Raw genomic sequence first — 19199 nt, 5'->3', positions numbered from 1 at the left:
TGTTTGCCACTTTTTTTTAACTTAAATTTTCTATCTCTTCTTCGATGTCTCAGTGTGTTTGGACCCCTCCTTGCCTTTATATGTGCCCAGAGAGATGTGTACCAACAGGCTAGGGCTTCTTTGGTGAGCTTGTTTAGGAGATCAGCTGTTGGAGTTTGCTGCTGGTGGAGCACTGAGCAAGCCAGGGCAAAGCCATCACCTGGGAGTGGGCATGGGGCAGCTGCCGGCTCTGGATTCCCAAACCCGAGAGGCATTTTTCTCTCTTCCCCTTTCTTTTCTTCTCTCAGTGTAGCCTATCTAGGATTCCCCACTTCACCTGTAGTGGTGAGACCTTCCCTTCATCTGAAGCCTCAGTGGCTGTGTTTGGTGAGGTTGGTGAAGATGAGCCGGTTCTCTGTAGAAAGGAAAGGAAGCAGCAAAGATAAAAGGCACTGGAAAGAGCCTCCCTTTCCAATAAATCCAGGCCCTTGCCTTCTCCATGTGCCCAGAACAAAAGGGCATCTCTTCTTCCCTTCCCTGTGCTATTTGCTGTTCCCGCTTCATGCTCTGCCTGCAGACCTGGGCTGCGCCTTCCTGCCATGTCACAACCCTGGATGCCCCAGCCCTGTCTGCTGCTTGTGGCCACCGAGGAGATCTCAGCAGCCCAGCCCCACTTTCCTCACCTGGGCTGGCAATGCCAAACAGTGTGGATCAAAGCGAGAGGGTGGCGGGGGGGCTGCTGAGTTGCTGAAAGGCTTTGGAAAGCGTCAGTGCAAGCGGCTGAGGGGTTGCTGCATCATTTCTGCTGCGCAAACCCAATGCCTCAGGAAATTCTTCTGTTGCCACAAAAGCATTTCTGCAGTAAAAAGGAGGTGGGGGAACAAGAGGAGGTCATTGCTTGTGGTGCAGGGTCTAGGAGGGTACTCCCCTTCTCTCCTTCAGGTCTGTGGACACCCCACATCTGTTTCTTTTATAATACTAGGTGAAGTGCATGAGTGATGCCTCTGAGTCTATCCTTTCCCAAAGCTCTGCAGACTAGGGGAGAAGGGAGTTGTGATTTGATGGAGGAGGAGGCTGAGAGATGGAAATTTTAGATCCTAGAGTATGTTTTAGGCTTGTTTCTACTTTTCATACAATTCTTGCAAAGGCTGCTTTAGGATGCTGACTGCTTCATCCCTCACATATTTAACCACAGACAATTTGCTTTGCCTCCTGTGAGTGGCACATCCCACAGTTTACTGAATGGGTTATGCCCTTAAGCAAGCTATTTATACACCGTGACCGGCCTAAAGGCTGCTGTCTGTGCTGGTGGTCTTCCCCCATCTCTAAAAAGAGACCTCCCTATCCATAAAACATGGTACAAATGTCTGCAGGCTCTGGCATTGCCCCCATGGGATGCTGGTGGCATGGTTGGGCCAGTATTTTTTCCAAAGAGCTGTTTTAGTTTTGCATATTGTACATCACTGGCAAAATCTTTTGGCTTAAGGTGAAGTTTGTTGTATTTCTGATGGGCCTCAGCTGTGTGCGGTAAGTGTCAAATACAATGCATTGAGCAGCAGTGCAGCAAAGTGGCATTTCATGTCTCAGAGAATTTATAATATGTATGTATTATATATGTGTGTGTGTGTTTTACATAGATGTGTGTATATGTAGTAGGTTCAGTGCACTTTGCATGACTCTGGTGATGAGAGAACTAACAGCACTTACCAGTAGTTACGAGAAAAGTTTGTGGGGTTTGTTTTTTCTGTTGTTGTGGAATTTAACTCCATATTTTTGTTGCTATGTATTTAGCTCCATTGTGGAATGAGCATTTGGGGGAAAGGAGAGGTTTGCTAGGAGGGTTCAAGGCTCCTGTTCCTTCAGCTAAGGTGTAGGAGCTCACAATATATTTCACTGAAGACTGTCAGATTTTCCTGTAACGAGTAGGAAAACCTACACTTGGCATTAGACATTTTCTTTTGGCAGAAAAATGAATACAAACGCTAAGACTCTAGGGATTTTCTATGTTTTAAAGCATACTGCAGGGACATCTGGCTGGGTTTCTTGTGGCTACGAAGCCTGGATGAACATGGCTCTAGGAGCTTGGGGAGTTCCCATCTTCCTTTGCCTCGGATCCTAAGGGAAGGTGGCTGGAAGAGCTGGGATTTGGTGCATGGTGAAGATGGTTGATTTGGAGATGAGTAAGACTTAGGTTTTCTTACTACCTTAAGCAAATTTCTCAGTTTTGTCTCTGATTTCCACCCCGTGGCCTCAGTTTTGGGTTTTCCCACTTACTGGTATTTTTTCCTTGCAAATTCCTTGTGATGTGACGGTGCAGTTAGTACTTGGCCGTGCTTTAGGATCCTCTAAAGGAGGGTGAGGTGGGAGTTTGGTGCATTACCACGAAGTACTTACCAAGCCGGCTTCTCAGGGGTGAGAGCTGGTCAGCGGGGGCATCACGGGAGGTAAGAGCTCAGGCCGGTTGTGCTTTTAGTCCCGGTTGAATGCTCAGTGCATTACTGTTCAGCTGGGACAAGTTCCAAGCTCCATTTACGTCTGGCACAAGCATATATCAAGAGTGCAGAGGGGATTTAATTGGACAGGTTTATCCCTTTAACAATTCTGATAGCCCTGAGATTTCCCTTGCAGGTATGTGGTGAACGCAGTCTTTATCAGCTCGTCTGCTCCTTGATAGGGACAATAAAAGGTTTCACTTGTCTAAAGAGCTGCAAAAATTGGCATGCAGCAAAGCATCTCTCAGCCCAGTTCAGAGCATCTCCTCACTCCCTTCTCTCTCAGCGGCAGAGGCGCTGACCTCTGTCGCAGCGTGGGCTGGTTGGAAATTGGCAGTGTGAGCATGGCGGCTTTCTTTTCCCTCCTTTGCTGTTGGGAGTGTTGCTGTCCTCTGGTCTTGGTGGCATGTGGTCTTCAGGGCAGGCAGTGAAGGGGGTCGGCATTCAGCAGGAGCAGCCTTGGGGTCGTACTGGATTTCTTCTCCGCTGCTGGCAGTGCAAGGTCCCACTGCATTCTTGCTGCCCTGCTGAGCTGTCTGAAGCAAGTTCTTCCAGGCGCTTGTTGCCCATGCTGTTGGTGGGTTTAACTAGAGGGGTCCTGGGACAGGAGACAGGGACCCTCCTGAGCTGCAGTGCATCAGGGGTTCAGACTGGGTGGCAGCATGCAGTGCTGCACATGCAGCCTTGGTGGGTTTTCCTGCTGCAGTGCAATACAGCCCTGTATTTTACCTGGTGGGGGACTTCTGGGCATGCCAGAAGGCCACCAGTGGTCATGCCCTGGCCTGCTGGGTCCCAGACCAGTGTCCAAGCTAAGGATCACGTTATCTGTCTTGCCTAGGCAGCAAAATGGGGGGAGGAAAGAGGGAATAAACATAGTTCAGGTGAGCTCAGATGCAGCCTGTGGTTTTGGTGGGATGTGGGGCTTCATTGCCCCATGCACACCTGCCCCATTCCAGCCACACGGCCTTGGTCAGGAGCTCTTGCATTCGTGGAGGAAGGACCACAACCAATATCTACCTTGTGCATGCTGAAGTACAAAACATTTAAAGGTATGATCTCCGTGCTTTGTTAATTCATAGTGACAAATCCATCCCGCTTCTTTGCTAATTGCTGGTTGGTGGCTTTTGTTTTTAATTCTATTTTTAATTCTCTCCTAATCAAATCCTGGCTGACTGTCCCCATGTATTTATTTATTTATTTATTCGTGTGTGTGTCTGTGTGTGTGTGTGTCTTCTCCTGCCTCACGATTGTTCTTGTGCTGGACCTGCTCCAGTAATCCAATTTGAATCCAATCTCCCAGGTCTGGAATTCTAATTTACAGATTGTAGAGGGGAGCCGAACAATGCTCACACACCAGGATGGGGGTTTATTGTCTAATCTAATCAGGGACAATCAGATGTTTGTAACAAGTCTATCAAAACTGTATTGGGCCAGTTTGCCGAGCAATGTAACCAGCTTTCTTAATAGCGCTAACACGATTTAGGGCTTCCTGCGCTTTCATGCAGATTATGTTGAACGTTTCCCTTTCTTCTCCCATGAACACTTGGCAGCAGCCCAGCCCGATGGGCTTTACAACTTTGTAAGCTGTTTGGTGCACTCTGCGGCTGTGGAGGTTTGCGAGGGCGCGGGTGCTCCTGCTGCTGCCTCCCCCGGCAGCACCGCACGCTGGAGGCTGCAGGGCTCCCAGGATGATCCTGTTTGGGGGCACCCCTGCAAGGTACAGACTCAATATCGCAAATGCATCTGGAGTCACGGATGGAGGAGTGAAAAGCAATGGTCCTGACCTGTTAAAATATTCAATAAGTCTCCATAGCAGGTCTCTAGCCCTATGCACATGCTGTCAGCCTTTAGGCGGGATGGGCTTGTCTGGCTGTTGGTAAAGAACAAATGAAGAAACCTTTGTCCTCTCTTGCCCTTGGCAGATTAAAGCTGTTGTTTCTGGGTATTTGCTTTAAGAAGTTTGGATGGTTGCAGTTCAGAGAAGATATCTCTTTGGGGTCTTTTGGGATGCCCTGCCAGGGCCTGGAGCAAAAGAGGCAGCAAAACCAGTTCTGCAAACGAGCTCATGTCTCTTAGTATAGCTGTCCAGCCCAGAGTGGAGTTTTCTTACTTTTCTTGTGCAAATAAATAGTTTCCTGACTTTCCCCTTCCTGAAAACTGAAGTATCCCTCTGGTCCCTTACCCTGGCAGCTAGCTGTCAGCCAGGAGGTGAACTTACACTGTTTTTCATGCTCCGGGTCTGTACCACTTAGCTCTGTACCTGATGCTTTTGCCCAGGGATTTATTTTAGGCTTATGGATTCCTCCTTGCCCCAAAGCATCTTCCCTTTAGCAGGCACTATGTACTGCACTCCTCCCCAAGGCAGGCACGTCTAAGGGAGCTGCAGCGTGCTGCCGATCCCTGCGTTGTGGCCGGGGCTGAGGTTTGTGCTCTCAGGTCATGCAGCAGTGCTGGGAGGTTTAGCTGGGCTTTTAGCCTGAGCAAAGCTTGTCCTTGCTCCTGCTCTCTGAGCACTGCTGGGCTGGTTTGCACGCACATGGAGGAAGACCGTGAACTCACTGTAATGGGAACTAACCTTTCTTTGAGGGTTTAGTATCTATGCATACCTTGTCTTTCTGCACTCTGTACTGTACGGTGTGGGGAATCCAGAGACCTCTGAGACCAAGTGAAGAGAGAGAGATGAATTGTGCTTAAAGGGTGTTTTACTTCCCTTCCTAAAACTGTGTTGTGTATTTGATAGCAGTTTGCGTGTTGTTTTTCATTTTTTCCTGGTTTCTCCAGCGCAGGAGCAGCGCTCTTAGCAGAGGTGGAGGTAAATAAAGACATTAGTGTTGGCAAGGGATTTGCAGCAGTTGTAGTTCTTGACTGTCTCAAAGCTTGGATCCGTCAGCTTGGTCCTTACCCTCTCGAGCTCCTGAGGTCTGGCAAGGCTGCCTTATTCTGTGCACTAAGGGGATGCGTTTTGGGGATGGCTGAAAGGGTAAAAGAAGATAGGTAAGACTTACTGGTCTATCTATACAGATAGATATAACAATGGTGAGCGATGCAATAGAGGAGGGGTCTCCAAGGGAATTGGTGCTAAGGAAGAGAATTGCCATTTAATTCTTTATAAAACAACCTTTAAACATGGTTGGGAAGAAATGTTTGCAATGATAGCAAAATAAAAGAAACCATGTCACTGAAAAAGTGATTTATTTGAATTTCCTTGGTTAATTTTGGCATGAGAAAATGCATTTCCATGGCAGTTTGGTGGCTAGAGTTGCTTCTGCGCCCTGTCCTATGGCTTTGTAATCTGTGCGTGGTGGGAGAGGGCAAGGGGAGGATCGTTATTTCCCCAGGGTTGCCTGTAGTTTTGCACAGAGTGTGTACCTATGCGCTTATGGATCTGCTCTCAGTCCCTGGGAGTTTGGCCCCTGCCCTCCGTGCTACCGTACATCCCTGAAGAGCTCTCTGAAGCTCAAGATCTTGGGCAGAAAAAGCTCCCACCAATTTATTCTCATTTCATGTTTTTCCCCCTGAATGGTTGAAATGCGTCATCTGGGATGGAAGGCTCTTATATTGAATGGGAATAATTGACCTAGGAAGAAAAACTGAATCATTTTGAATTCAATTCAGGTAGAATGAGGATTATTTTTTTTAAGGGTTTCATCCCCTAGTTGAACTAAAAATCAATTATTTGTATAGCTCTGTTTATGGACAAGTAGCAAAGTTAAATACTCTAATGATTGAGGGGGTGGAGGCTTGGTCCTGCAGGTTAATGGACTTGCATGAAGCTTTTTTGTCTCAAAAGCTCTCTTCAAATCCCTCCTTCTTTTCCTAAAGAAAGTGGATTTGGCAAGTCTCATTTCTGCAGCCTGTGAAACGCAAATCAGCTTTGGCACAGTTTATCTCGGTATCTCTCTGCACGAGAGTCCTATGACTTGAATAGCAGGGATAGCTGCAGGTGAAGAGCAGGAGGCTCACGTGAAGATGGTTTACATAATAAGCATTTAGCTTGGCTCTGGGCAAGTGGTGCTGTGCTGTTACACACGAGCTGGCACACGAGCGTGCTCTCTGTCTTGTATGGTGTCTAGTGGGGACCGTGCTTTCTGTTCCACATAGCTTTGCTTTGCATCCCCTGCAGCTTTTACGGCGTGAGCCTCAAACACATCAGCATCCAGCCCTACCCCATAGCAAGGAGCTATTATATATTCCCGGAGCAGCTGATGTCCATTAAATGTTTGAGTGACACTACAACAATGTGTAAAATATCTGTGATAAGGATCTAGCAAATCTTAATAAAAAAAAAAAAGGTGACAAGAATGTAAATTGCACATACAGTTGTGATAAAGAGCCAGAGATAACATTAAAGAGATTGTATCAATTTAATGCAAGTTTAGTGCCAAAGCCTGTGATCTGCTCTTTAAAGAGGAGTTGTTGGGAGCCCATGGTAGTCCAGCAGACAGTGCTCAAATCGTCCTGGTCCTCTGGACCGGCCATCCCTGCAGCCAGCGTGCTGCATGGAAGCTGTCTGCTTGCAGGGGATTAATGAAAACCTTTCCTGCTGCTATAATAAAAATAACATTCCTTGGAAAAATAAAGTGCCTCCCTGCCTGCTGGCCTTTGCGTCCCTCAAAATGCAACTAAAAAGCAGCTTAATACAGCCCTGTGATGAGAAATTTGTCAGTGTTCACAGGCACGACCTGAAGTGCAAGCAAGATGAAACAGATGCGAGCAAAAATATTTAACCGTGCACCTGCCGGCCTGCCTGGTGGTGCTTCTGGAGCCGCCGCCTGAACTGGGATGTGCAGGGCTGGAACTGGGTTAGCTGGGGGAGCTGGCAGCAGAGGCAGCTCCGTGGGCACGGAGCTGGGCTGCAGCAGCACCTGCGAGGGCACGGGAGCTCACCCCTAACCCAGCTGGGGCTTTGTGTGTCTCTGCTTGCCTGCGCCTGCCAGAGTCCCTTTTTCTGGGCTGGTGTTTCTGCTTTATGTCCTTGCTTTCTGTCCCTCCTCTACTGTTTTCAGATATGTCATGTCCCTGAAAGTGGCTGAGGAGCACGGCAGTAAAGGCTTTTGGAAGTACCCTTACGGGTTTGATGGATGTGACAATTCTGGTTTTCTCAGCATGGTGCAGGGCTGCCGGCCATAGGTCGGTATTTGTGCCCGCCAGAATGTCTTCCCAAAACTTTAAACATAATAATGGGAATTGAAGCTAATTTTAAATGGTGGTGGTTTTTTTTTCTGCAGGCATGAAAATTAAAAAAAAAATCCTTAAGTGAAGCTGGTAATTTCTTAGCAAGTGGGGAATTAAAAAGGCTGGGACTGAACCACCCTTCCAGACTGGGATGCTAGCACAGGGCTGCCACGAGCGCTGGTAGCGCTGCCTGTCTGTGGCTGATTGACGCTGTAAAATGAACGGTTGTCTTTGGCCGTCCTGTGTTTGCCTTTTGTGTGCTGCTACTTGTAAGAGGCGTGAGTTGAAATCCCACCTCAGCTCTACACAAAGAGCTGCTGTAGCAACAGCAACTTTATTGGAGTTGTGCTGGGAGCAGTGTTTCATGTTGCATGCCAGTAGATGGCACAGCTTTTATATCAGCTAATTATATAGGGAGAAAATGCCGGTCTGTGCTGTTCCTGTTGCTAATCTTAGCCGTGCCTTGCTTTCCATTCGCACAAATGAAGATGTCTGTGCTGATGTGCCTGTAATTGAGGAAGTTGGATAAGATTATGGGAGAAGATGTTGAGCTTTGCAACATTGGGGGGCAGTGGGAAACCACGATGGGGGAGAGGAGGTAAGCAACTGTGCTCTTGGATGAGCGTGGAAGCAGATAAGCAAACTTCAAGGTGATGGTAGTTTGGCTTCCCATGCACATTCCAGCGAGTGATTAATTCCCTTAGGACAGATATATTTGACAGCTCCAGCTTTTTGCATGGGGAAACTGAGGCCTGGAGAGATCATATTTTGTCTTTGATACACCCAGGAACAAGAGCTGTGCTTCCTAATTAAGCTCTGGAACTTCAGCTACAAGGTGTCCTTCATGCGTGGTTACTACAATAACATCTCCCTGGAGCTCAAAGCTCCTTCTCTCTGCTCTGCTTGGGTTTGGCGCTATTGTTCCTTGGCCACTTCAGGCTTTGAATGTGAAATTTTTTAGCAGAAAATGTGAAATGCACCCAACTTCTGAAAGAGTTCAGCCTTAAATCTTCTCCCTACATGATGCTGCTGTTTTGCACCTCCCCTAAGCCAAAGCAGTGCTCTGGCCTGTCCAGGCTTGGCATGTGGAGCTTGCTGAATGGTGGCCACTAGAGCTGGAAGGGTTGCTTGAGTGCAGGAGGACAGCTGTGAAATGGAGAGGGAGGCTCCTCGTCCCTCCGCACCCCTGTCTTGGGAGATGTGCAGAGACCCCAACATTAGAAGCAATCTTTCTTCCTACCTTCTGTCTGCTGAGGAACTTCTTTTCATGGCTGAAATTGATTCTTGCAAGTGGATGGAAAGGATATATCCCAAATCTTGAGGGCCTGGAGTGCATGTGGAATATAAAACAGAGTGTATGTACGTGCTGTTGTAAATAGAGTTGTCACTCTAAAAGAAATGGGGTTTCTAGTGCTTGTCAGATCACTTTAAAACCATTTTTATTACTAGATTACATTCTAAGATAAAGTTTATTGTAGCAAAAAAGAGGGAAGGTGTAGGATTTGACTGCAGATTTGGAAACACACTTAAAAATTACGAAGACTCTTTGAGCCTTAGCTGGGGGCAGACTGCCTGCTTCAGGGTTTTCCTCCAGGGCATCTCCTGCCCAGCTGAGTTAAAGGATGATTTCCTGATTTCAGTGCAAACTCTTCCATCTTTTCCTCCTAGTTTTACCTAGTGATATTTGTCTACCTTTGATATGTATCAGAGTGAAAAAGTTGTTCTCTGTTGCCTCAGCTGTTCGTTTGATGCAGCATGCCAGAGAAAGCAGCAGTCTCCTTCTCCCACCAGACTTGGACTTCAGAGTTGTGTTGTTTCACATCTACCTGCTCCATCTACCATCCTAGTTTAGATAACCACAAAGCACATCACAGACCAGATGCTGGAAAAAGCAGTTGCTTTGCAAGCACCATCTGAACGCTACAGCTCCCTGCACTGTGCAGAGTGAGCGTGGTACGGAGATGCAAACACAAGAGCGATCTGTGACTGGGGAGGGATGTTTGGATACAGCAAACCTCCTGCTTCCAAACCAGCTTGTGGGTTTGTTCAGAACTTGGCTTTTTTGAATGTTGCACAAATATCTGAAAGTCACTCGGTGTCTGGAGTGGTGAGAAGAAAGTCAGCTGGATTTAACCCTTAGACTTGTGCAGAGCCATGTTTACCATAACCTCTGGCCTCTAGAGAATCAGGTTTATTTTGCATACAGACTAATGCAGGTAGTCTCCACTGCCTTGATATAAGTGTTTTTCTGTCCCTCCCACTTCCAGCCCCTACTCAAACCCAGAACCTCTGCAAGGTCCCATTCTGAGTAGCTGCTTTTCTCCCTCTGTGCTGAGCATCCCTAAAACCTGAGCCGTAATAGCATCCCCGCTAATTATATCACTGCAGATTTATTTCATGGTAATATTATTGCTGGCCTCAGGCATCACCACTATCATTGGAAAACATCGAATGATCACAGCTCCTTAGCTGCCTCCATTAAACCTGAGAGAAGCGTCTGGGCCTGTTTATAAGTTTGTCTTTTGATGAGAGCCAAGGATTGATGAGCTAGTGGATGCGAGGTTTGCAGAACATGCCCTGGAGGGAAGCTTGCCTCGTCACGGCAGCCATAAGGTGCAGATGGCAGGATCGCTAGCTGAATGCATATGCAGCCTGGGACGCAGGGAGCGAGGTGAGAGCGTCACCTTTATCTCTTCAGGGCAGACCTTGCCCCCTCCTTTGCAGCAGTATCCAGCGCTGAGGGCTGCACAGCACTCCGTGCAGGAGGGCTCTGCGCTCGGAACCAACGGTGCTTGCGGTTTGGTCGGAGCTGCTCCCAGGGAAGGGGGCATTTCGAGTAAGCAAGACGTCTTGTGATGCTTTCTGCTGAAAGTCTTGAAGGTAGGGTAGAAGAAAGGGCAAAAATATCAGTGTTGTTTTTCAGCAAAAAATGGAGACAAAGAATTCAAGAGTTTTCTCTGTTTTCCTTGCTAGAAATAAAATACTGAGGCCGGTGTGCTGGGTACCAAGGCCTTCTGCTAGGAGCATGGCTGTAGGTCAGTGCTGTATCCCCAGGGCTGTTCTGTTCCCGGGATCCAAATTCATAGCTGCTTGGTGCTGCAGGCTCTGTCCCTTACAGAGCACAGTGGTGGGATGGCAGTAGGTCTGTAGGGTGAAGCACTTGGTGCTGAAGACCTGATATCCTCACTCTGGTTTGTGGAGGATATATTAAAATATTTCATCATACATCCCAGTACTGCACAGGTTTGTTGTGAGGGAGTTTTTCTCTGCGCCTGAAGCCTGGTTTGACTTGCAGGGATGGGGTGACCATCATCCCCGATCAGTGTGTTGGTCTTCCCCACGGATGCCCATGGTCCCCAGGCAGCCACCTAAGGGAAGAGCAGAAGATTATCACAGGTCTGAGATTTAGCTCATGTGGAGAAACACGATCCCTTTCAAGATCTATAGAAGTAGATCAGTTGTTACTGATTTTACTGTGTCTAGCCATAAAGTCCTTTTTGGTTATGGTGTGAAATGCTCCAGCATGGTGATGAGCAGGCCAAAAACTTGACTGAAATGGGGTCAATAAATTACATGCAGACAAAAGGCACTTACACTCAGACTGCATCAAGTCTCCTGGTAATTTCAGCAAGAGAGTCAGAACAGAAATATGCTGATAATTATTTAAATTAGACTCTGAGTATTGAATTTTTTTTCTTCAAGTAACAGCACTTCAGCACTTGTCCAGATGAGTGCTAATTTACCCAAATGGAAAGGTTTATTAAACATGCCAGCCAGTGCTTTAGTAATATTTAGGACAGCAATTTTGCTTTATTATATCTCTTAACAAAGAGGACACAGGCTTCTTGATCCAGCACCAGAGCAGTCAGGGGATATTGGGCAAGATTCGCGTCAGCTCTGCCTGGGCTTGAATTAAGGTGCATCATTTCTGCTTCAATTCTGCCTCTTTGCCAAGTGTAAACCTGGGACCCAATTTGAAAAAACTTCACTGACTTGACCAGATAGAGGGACACTCAAAATCTGGATGTCTTCTAGGTGCAGGAGTCATGGCTATGATTTGGAAACATTGAAGGATGAAATTGAGTTTGCGCTGGTGAAATGGGCCCTGAGCCACGTGCTGAGGAAGATGAGCCTCAGCTTCTCCTGCTGCCCCCTGCTTGTTTTAGGACACATTTGACAGCTGTGTCATTTTGTAGAGAAATTCAGGTGCACGAAGATGATCCCAGCCCATCATTTGCCATCCCTCACTGGTCTGTCACACACAGCCTCCTGGTCTCCGTTGTTGCCGTGTGTGTACAGGTGTGCCTACAAACTGGTAGATACAGTTGAATCTGAGCTGGAAGCTATCCAGTGTGTTTATTGTTGTTTCACCAGCAGGGCTGTCTTCAGACTAACCACACTGTGGTATGCTGGCTTTGCTGTTTTCCTTAGGACTCTAAATTCCTTTTTTTTTATATATTTGGGAAGATGCTTCACAAAGTCCAATGGATTGACGTTCTGCTAAAACATCCAGTAGAAGTCTTCTGCTGCTTTTTGTCTATGGGTGCAGATGTTTGGTTCTGTGGCTTCTCCCAGGACTCAGATTGGGGAATTAGGACTACTTGTATGGATTAGAGATAATATAGAAGTGTCTTAGTCTGAGAATCTCCTCATAAGGAGGATGGTTATATGGTGTGAATGCTTCTTGGAGATCCATCCAGGGGAAAATTTCTTTTAAGCTTTGAAATTCCTCTGGGTCCTCCAGAATAAAGACCATCACCTCCTTTATGTGTGCATGCTCACCAATGACACAAGGATTAGAAATACTGGCTAAGGCACCAAAATCTGTTGTGCTGTTTGTATTTTTAAGACCTTGTCTAGGTCAGAGCGGCAGGGACAGAATTTTGAGGACTCGGTTTGCTGCTGTTAAAGTTCTAATAGGAGTTGAAAGGAACTGTCCATACTGACAGTTCACTAGATTTCTGCTGTAGGACAGTATAGTTTGCATACATAATTTTCATTGATAATGGTATTTCTACATCCTCTGATTATTGGTGGGAACTGTCATCTTTGCCGTTACGTAGTAGATGTCTTTCTTTACTGGAAGTTTTTCCTCCTTGCTCCTTCCATAAATATCTTCTCCCTATCTCTCTCTTTCCTCTTTTTTTCCCCTCAAAATTGTTATGTTAAGCTATTGTACTATAAATCTTGGGAGCGTCTGGAGCTCTGGCTGTTTGCAGAAGATTTGGCAAGGGAGAACCTATTGGAGTTCTGGGTTGTAAATTCTTCCAGAGCTCAGATGCAGCCAACAGTGATTGGAAGATTTTGGCTCAATTCCAGACACTTGGTCTGTCTTTGGTACCGTCGGATGAGCAAGTGGTGTCAGAGCAATGAGTGGAAAGGCTGTGGCTGCTCTCCTATGCAAGTGTGGATGTTGAATGTCCCAGAGGAGAAACAGAGAACTGGATCTTCTCTAGAGTTAATGCAGAGGCTCTCTAATCTCCACAGAGAGCTGGAGTCACCCCAGACAGGTCGAATACTGTTGTGTCCTGTTCTGCTGGAAGTGCAGAAGAGCTGCCAGGAGGAAACATGCCTTCTCTGCTCCTCAGCGTGGGTGGGCAGGGGACCAGGTCTTCTAGGAACCATTGTTGATTCCCATTCTCCTTGTGCTCCGGGAAGGGCAGAGCACTGTGCTGTCACAGCTCCTGAGAGGTGGGCAGTGTGTGTCCGAGGGAGGGACCTGGTGCACAATGATAGCATAGCACGGAGATGGACACCTGGCTTCTTGCATGTGCTTGGTCACCAGCTCAGCCTTGGGGATCCTGCTCTTCATTGTGCAGAAAATTATGCCCGCAGTGCATCCAATGGCACGGTTTCATTAATGTTTCTTGCAGGCCCTCAAGTCTCTAGAGCAGCAGAGCTTGTGTTTGGTGAGACCAGTTAGGAAGCCCTGCTCTGCTCGTCCGCCAGTTGCCACATCCCACCAGGCAGCTCTCCTCTTCTGGTAAAGCCCACTTTCACCAAGGTTTGCAAAATATGGCTGCCGCAAAGTGTTTCAGGGCAGCAACCAAGAGAAAACCCAGCCATGGCTATCGATTTCCCATCATGCACTACTGTTGCTATTTACAGTCCTGGCAGCTGGCTGGTAGGAATACGAAGTTTTCAGAATGGGGAATATAAATGGAAATCATTTGAAAGGAAACTCTCGTGCTGCATTATTGGCGATATGTGGTTTTTAGCATTTGGCATCCCATAGGGAAGTGTGCTGTGACACCTCGCTTACGGTGGAGCCGCAGTGTGCCGTGGACCGTCAGCTGGTCTCATCCATCCACAGTAACAGGGATGTTGGGAAGCAGCTTAGAGGAGTCCTCCAGGCTTATCCACCTTTAAAAAGTGTAGAGAGACAGATAGTCTGGGATTCAATTTTACTGTTCTAGCACCTTTCTCACAACCCTGATTGGAAGTGCTTAACCTCCTCTTCATTAATCAGTTTGAATTTTATCTAAAATTCATCCTCGATGAAGGCAAATTAGATAGTCTACTGCTTCAATCTTGCGCTGAAAATAATGGCAGTGCACGCAGGGTTTAGCAGGTAAGTACATTGCAGCTTGGATCGGAGTGAGACTGTGTTTTTGGTGGCTCTGTGCTGACAAGGCTGGAGGAGTCAGATGTGTCCTGTGTGCTCAGTTCCCAACAGGCGCTACAGGCAGGACAAGTGCGTGACGTTGTACCAGTGAATCTCAGGTGACACATGGTTAGGGTGCGACAACCCAGAGCCGCAATACAAGTCAACCACCAAGTCACTGAGGTTGACAGAGACCTATGGAGATCATCCAGTTGAACCCCTGCTCAAAGCAGGGTGAGCTGAACAGGCTGCCCAGGAAATCAGTTGCTCTTAGGGAGGTTGCTGTCATTGTCCGTATTTTACAGGCAGGGAGAGTAAGCCCTAGGTAGTGACTTGGCTGTGTTATCTGGAAGGCGAGTGCAGGTGGTTGGGGTGACGTGCCTGGTGTGATGGTGAGAAGATGAAGAAGGCCTTGAGGCTACATGTGTGCTTACTCATCATTTCATGAGCTCCTGGTTGCAATGGCACTGTCTTTCCATTAAGGAAATTTTTGCAGGAATCAAAGCTCCTAAGATCTGTAAGACTTGAAGAGCTTTAAGATCAGTACATAAATGCATTGGAGAGGTTTGTCATCTTCTCTGAACAGCTCCTTTACTGTTGCATGGTTTTGTACAGGGATGAGTGAAAAACAAGGAATAAGGGGGATAACAGGCAGTGGACTCTACAGAGTCCTTGGCCTTCTGGTCACCAGAGGAAGTCACCTTTCTACTGAGATCCTCTGTAACAAGGGCTCTTGGGAAGTGGTCTTCCTATAGTAGTCTGCTGAAGTTCAGCCTGTGGGGGCACTTACACAGTCCATGATGAGTGCATGGCCTCCTGGTCCATCCTGCCTTGCCCACGGAGCAGTCTTACAGCTCCTGCCACAAGGTTTCCTGGAAAAATTAGGCAAACAGCCAGGCACCCTCTTAGAGTCTGGCTGAGCCACATTCTCCTGCCCAGATGTGGAACAAGCATCCCACTGGGGTAGCTCTGTCTCAGCCAGCCAGAGAGCATCTTAAATGTCTTTCATGGCAGGATTTCAGCCATACCCTTTCCTTGGGAAGAGGTAATGACTGCAAGGCACTTGCTTTTGAACTCCTCCATCTATCCGAAACCTGCAGGCCTTCTCCTGGATGAGAATCCCTCCTGATGGCTGCTGCCAACGAGGCGGGGAGCTGGGACTGATTGGCTGCGGTATTGCAGAAAGCTGCCGGCTAATTTACCTAATCCATAGCACTGAGTTGAAATGCAAAAGTGCCGGCTCTCATCACTCCACAGCTGCAATTTACATTGGGAGGGAAAGGGGGGAGCGTGCCTGTGAGAGAGACATGAGTTCTTTTGCTGCATGGGTCGCTGGTCTCCACTCCTACTTGGGGTGCAAAAGAAATGGTAATCTTACATTCTGCTTTATTTTCTGTTTATTTCTTCCCTCTCTTCCTGGTGAGGGCAGATAGTGTAAGAATTAACATCCAGGGAGATCAGTGACTTCCTAGCAAGAAAAAAACATAATTTGCAAGCTCCTAAGAAAATGAGTTTCACTGGCAGGAACCACACCTAGAGGACCCTCTCTCTGTTAGGATATAGACATTTTGTAAATCGTCCTGAGTCCAGTGTGTCATCTCCGCTGTGGACCTGGAAGGCTTTTATAGCCTGAATCCGACTCCTTCTTGCAAAGCACCTCGCTATGCTTCCTGTGGGGGTTCGGGACCTAGTGTGAGAATCTGTTCTTTACATAGGGTTGCTCAGTTGATCGGTGGCAGGTTAACAGCTTCTCCTGCATCTCATGGAAAAGAGGAACATGGTGAAAACCAGAACAAACCAAATTTTGCTGCACTGCTTAGAACAGCTTGTGAGCTAGAAGTTTGTCCCTGCAGTCCTTTCCTCGTGCCTTCTGCTGTGACTGATGATTGGGACAAGAGCAACTCAGTGTCATGGAGCAGCTCTGCAGGCAAAGCCTTCTGGCAGTCTGGACCTGCACCTCCTTTGCACTGTTGCTCTGGTCTAGCTGCTTAGCTAATACTTTGATGCTTGTGGGTTGCCTCATTAGGAGGAGGAACTAATGATGGAGCCTAGTGATGCACTCCTCGCTTCTGAGATCGCACACCAAGGCTGGTTTTGCTGATACAACATCTTTGCTTACAGTTGCATGACATTCTTGCTAGGACAGTGCTCGGAAAACTGTTCTGAAAATCCTGGGCAATATAGCAGGATTCTGGTCTAACCCCCTGCACGAAGCAGCGGTGGTTAGATATGTTGGTCAGGGCCTTTTCTGTTGGGTTTTGAAGATCTCCAGGGGTGAAGCTCCTACACTCTGGGTCCCTGTTCCAGTGTTGACCCATCTTATGTGATTTTTTTTTTTTTTTTTAATTTGTCATGTTGTGTCCGCTGCTTCTCATCCTATCCCTGTGCACTTCTAAAAAGAGTTTGGTTTCAGCATACTCTAGAGACGTGTTAAACTGCTTGCACCCTGCTATATTTCCCTTCCAGCAACTGCAGGAGCAGTTAAAGCCCCTGTGAGTACCAAAGCCTATCTGTTCTTCTGTCCAGAGACTCTCCCTTGGGTGATGTCTTGCTCGGTGCCTCTTTCTGCCTTTGTTGTTTGGCTCCTTTACCCCATTAAATACATGGTTTTGAATCAACAGCCAGCTGAGGGCAGTAACCCTCCGCCCATGTACTTCCATTTCTGGTATACCCTGCATACAGAGCCTGTGTTTTAGGTGATGCTCCATCTTATTTCAGTGTTCCTGTTCCAAGGAGATGACTTCTTAGCCTCCTTTAATTCAGGAAAAAATGTTATGCACATAGCTTCAAGCCCAACCTTTTGGCCCTGGATTGCAACAGGGAGCTAAATGTCACGGTGGACTTGGGCCAGGCAAGCAAAGGGTACTCCTCCTTGATGCTGATGCTATGGAGAGATCCTCCTGTCTGCTCTGGTGCTCGCTTGTCACCAGGGGCGATGGTTTAACTGTGCTTGAGCACTCCCATTGCCCAGTGTTGGGTGTCGGGTGGTTGAACACTGGAACGGGTTGCCAACATAAGTAGTTGAGACTCCATCCTTGTGGGTACTCAAAACTCACCTGGACACAGTCCAGTGCCAGTACCTGATGGGCCCATCTGAATGGGGACCAGGACTTGGATATATGATGGTCTTTTTGTCTGAGAGAACTAAAGTGGCTTTCGCTCCCTGAATTGAGGAAGCAGAGTTGTTGGTGGTGCAGGAGTGGTAGAAGACAAGCTGTGTGCAGTATGTAGGACACCTGCTCCTGACTTCCAGCCAAGCCAAGCTGGAGGAGGGAGTCTTACAGATGACTTTGTTGAAGTTATCAGGAGAACAGCACGTCTCCAACTCACTTTATAGGTCTTGTGCGGATTTCATGTGCCAGAGCTAAAATAATACATGATTTGTTAAACTGGCTTTTTTCACAGTTGTAGGAAATAACCCAGCCATTCAGCTAGAGCAGCAGAGAGCACCGATCAGCATTGGCAGGGTGGGCTATGCTGCCTGCTGTCAAGATGCTGTTTCTGAGGAGGCAGGTGGAAATGGAAACAAGGGAGTCAGAGTGGTAAAACTGCACCGTGCTGGACCGCACTCAGCAGAGCAGCCAAAACAGGGAGTGCAGGGAAAGTAAACAGGAGCACGAGGACTGCCAAACTGATGACAGTAATGTGTGTAGGACAACATGTTAGAGAAGTGAAAGAATCAATCTGGTTGATTTTTCTGGTAAATTTGATAGATGCCTCCAGGACATAGGTGTCACACCAGTGTGGGGTTTACCTGGCCTTTCAGGTGGAGCATCCGATGGACTCGGACTATTTTTCCTCAGTGGACTGGGGTGGGGTGTCTGCTTTTTAGGCATGGAGGTTTATTTAAGATTTCTTTTACTGCTTTGCTAAATCCAGAGCTGTTGCTGTAGTGAAGAAGGGTACTAAAAAAAAAAAAAAAATTGTAAAATTGAATTGTGCGGAATCTGGAATATACCAAAAGCTGCCACACTTCAGCCATGGTAAAGAGGAATTTTTCTATTCCTTTATGAGGTTCCTGTGGACATTGAGAGTCTGCAGCTGAACTGGGCTTTTCGCTGTCTTTCCTTATTGGAATCTCTTAATTGGTTTGCTACATTCACTCCTCAATCGCTGTAAGCATTAAAGTGCAGTGAGTCCCATTAGAGAGACCTTTTCCATCTACGTTACCTACTTAAGCAAATTTCAAATTAAGATTTTCTTTTTTTCTACAACTTCATCTTTTCTGATGTGCCAAGTAACTTGTGTGTTAGAAACGCTGGTCTCACGGGCAGTGGGTTCCCTGCCTCCCTCTCTTCCTGGTCAAGTCATGGAGAAGTGATAGCTCGTCACAGGAATGCATTCATTGCATCCTGCTCTGATTTGGTCCTTTGTCTGGATGCATTTTTGTATCGTGGTTTTGTTGTTATAATGGGAGAATGAATGATTCATTGCTGTCTCACAGCGGAGGGGTCAGCGGGTCACCCACAGCCATATCTTATTATCATCTGGAACTTAGTCTGCTGAGGTATTGCTAACCATCTGTAACACATACTGCTCATTTCCATGGCATGCTCATAACCTCTGCTAATTATTTATAAAGGGTTAATTAATAGGATTCTGTTCTAAACAGTGACCCAGTGTTCTTTGTTTCTGGTCCTTCAGCTAAAGTAACAGCACTCTTACTGAAAACAACAGTAATTTATTCTTGAGAACAAGGGTTTTGAGGTGCTGTATCAAAGCTCCACGAAAAACCGAATGCGGCATCTACCTCTTTCCTCTGATCACTGAGTTTGTAATTTTATAAAAGAAAGCAATCAAGTTTGTCTCATTATATTGGTGCTCATTGTTCAATTCCATTATCCTTTTAGGCTTTTCTCTTAATGTTTGTTCCACTGTTTTAGTAAGGCTTGAAATTAGACTAATTCCCCAGATCACTCTTCTTCCAGTTTTAAAATTTAGATGAAACA

At 46.9% G+C, this 19199-nt stretch overlaps 1 protein-coding gene across 2 annotated transcripts in view; it reads left to right on the top strand.

The window, feature by feature from the left end:
• The window catches only part of CACNA2D2 (calcium voltage-gated channel auxiliary subunit alpha2delta 2), a 227150-nt gene that overhangs the window by 90873 nt on the left and 117078 nt on the right, over nt 1-19199 (top strand). The window lies entirely within an intron of this gene.

Source organism: Nipponia nippon, unplaced genomic scaffold, assembly GCF_047370975.1.
Source record: "Nipponia nippon isolate SJK-2023a ecotype South Korea unplaced genomic scaffold, ASM4737097v1 scaffold_9, whole genome shotgun sequence".
In the NCBI taxonomy this organism is placed as follows: domain Eukaryota; kingdom Metazoa; phylum Chordata; class Aves; order Pelecaniformes; family Threskiornithidae; genus Nipponia; species Nipponia nippon.
The sequence above is the reverse complement of the archived record's forward strand: the minus strand, read 5'-3'. Positions and strand labels throughout refer to the sequence as shown.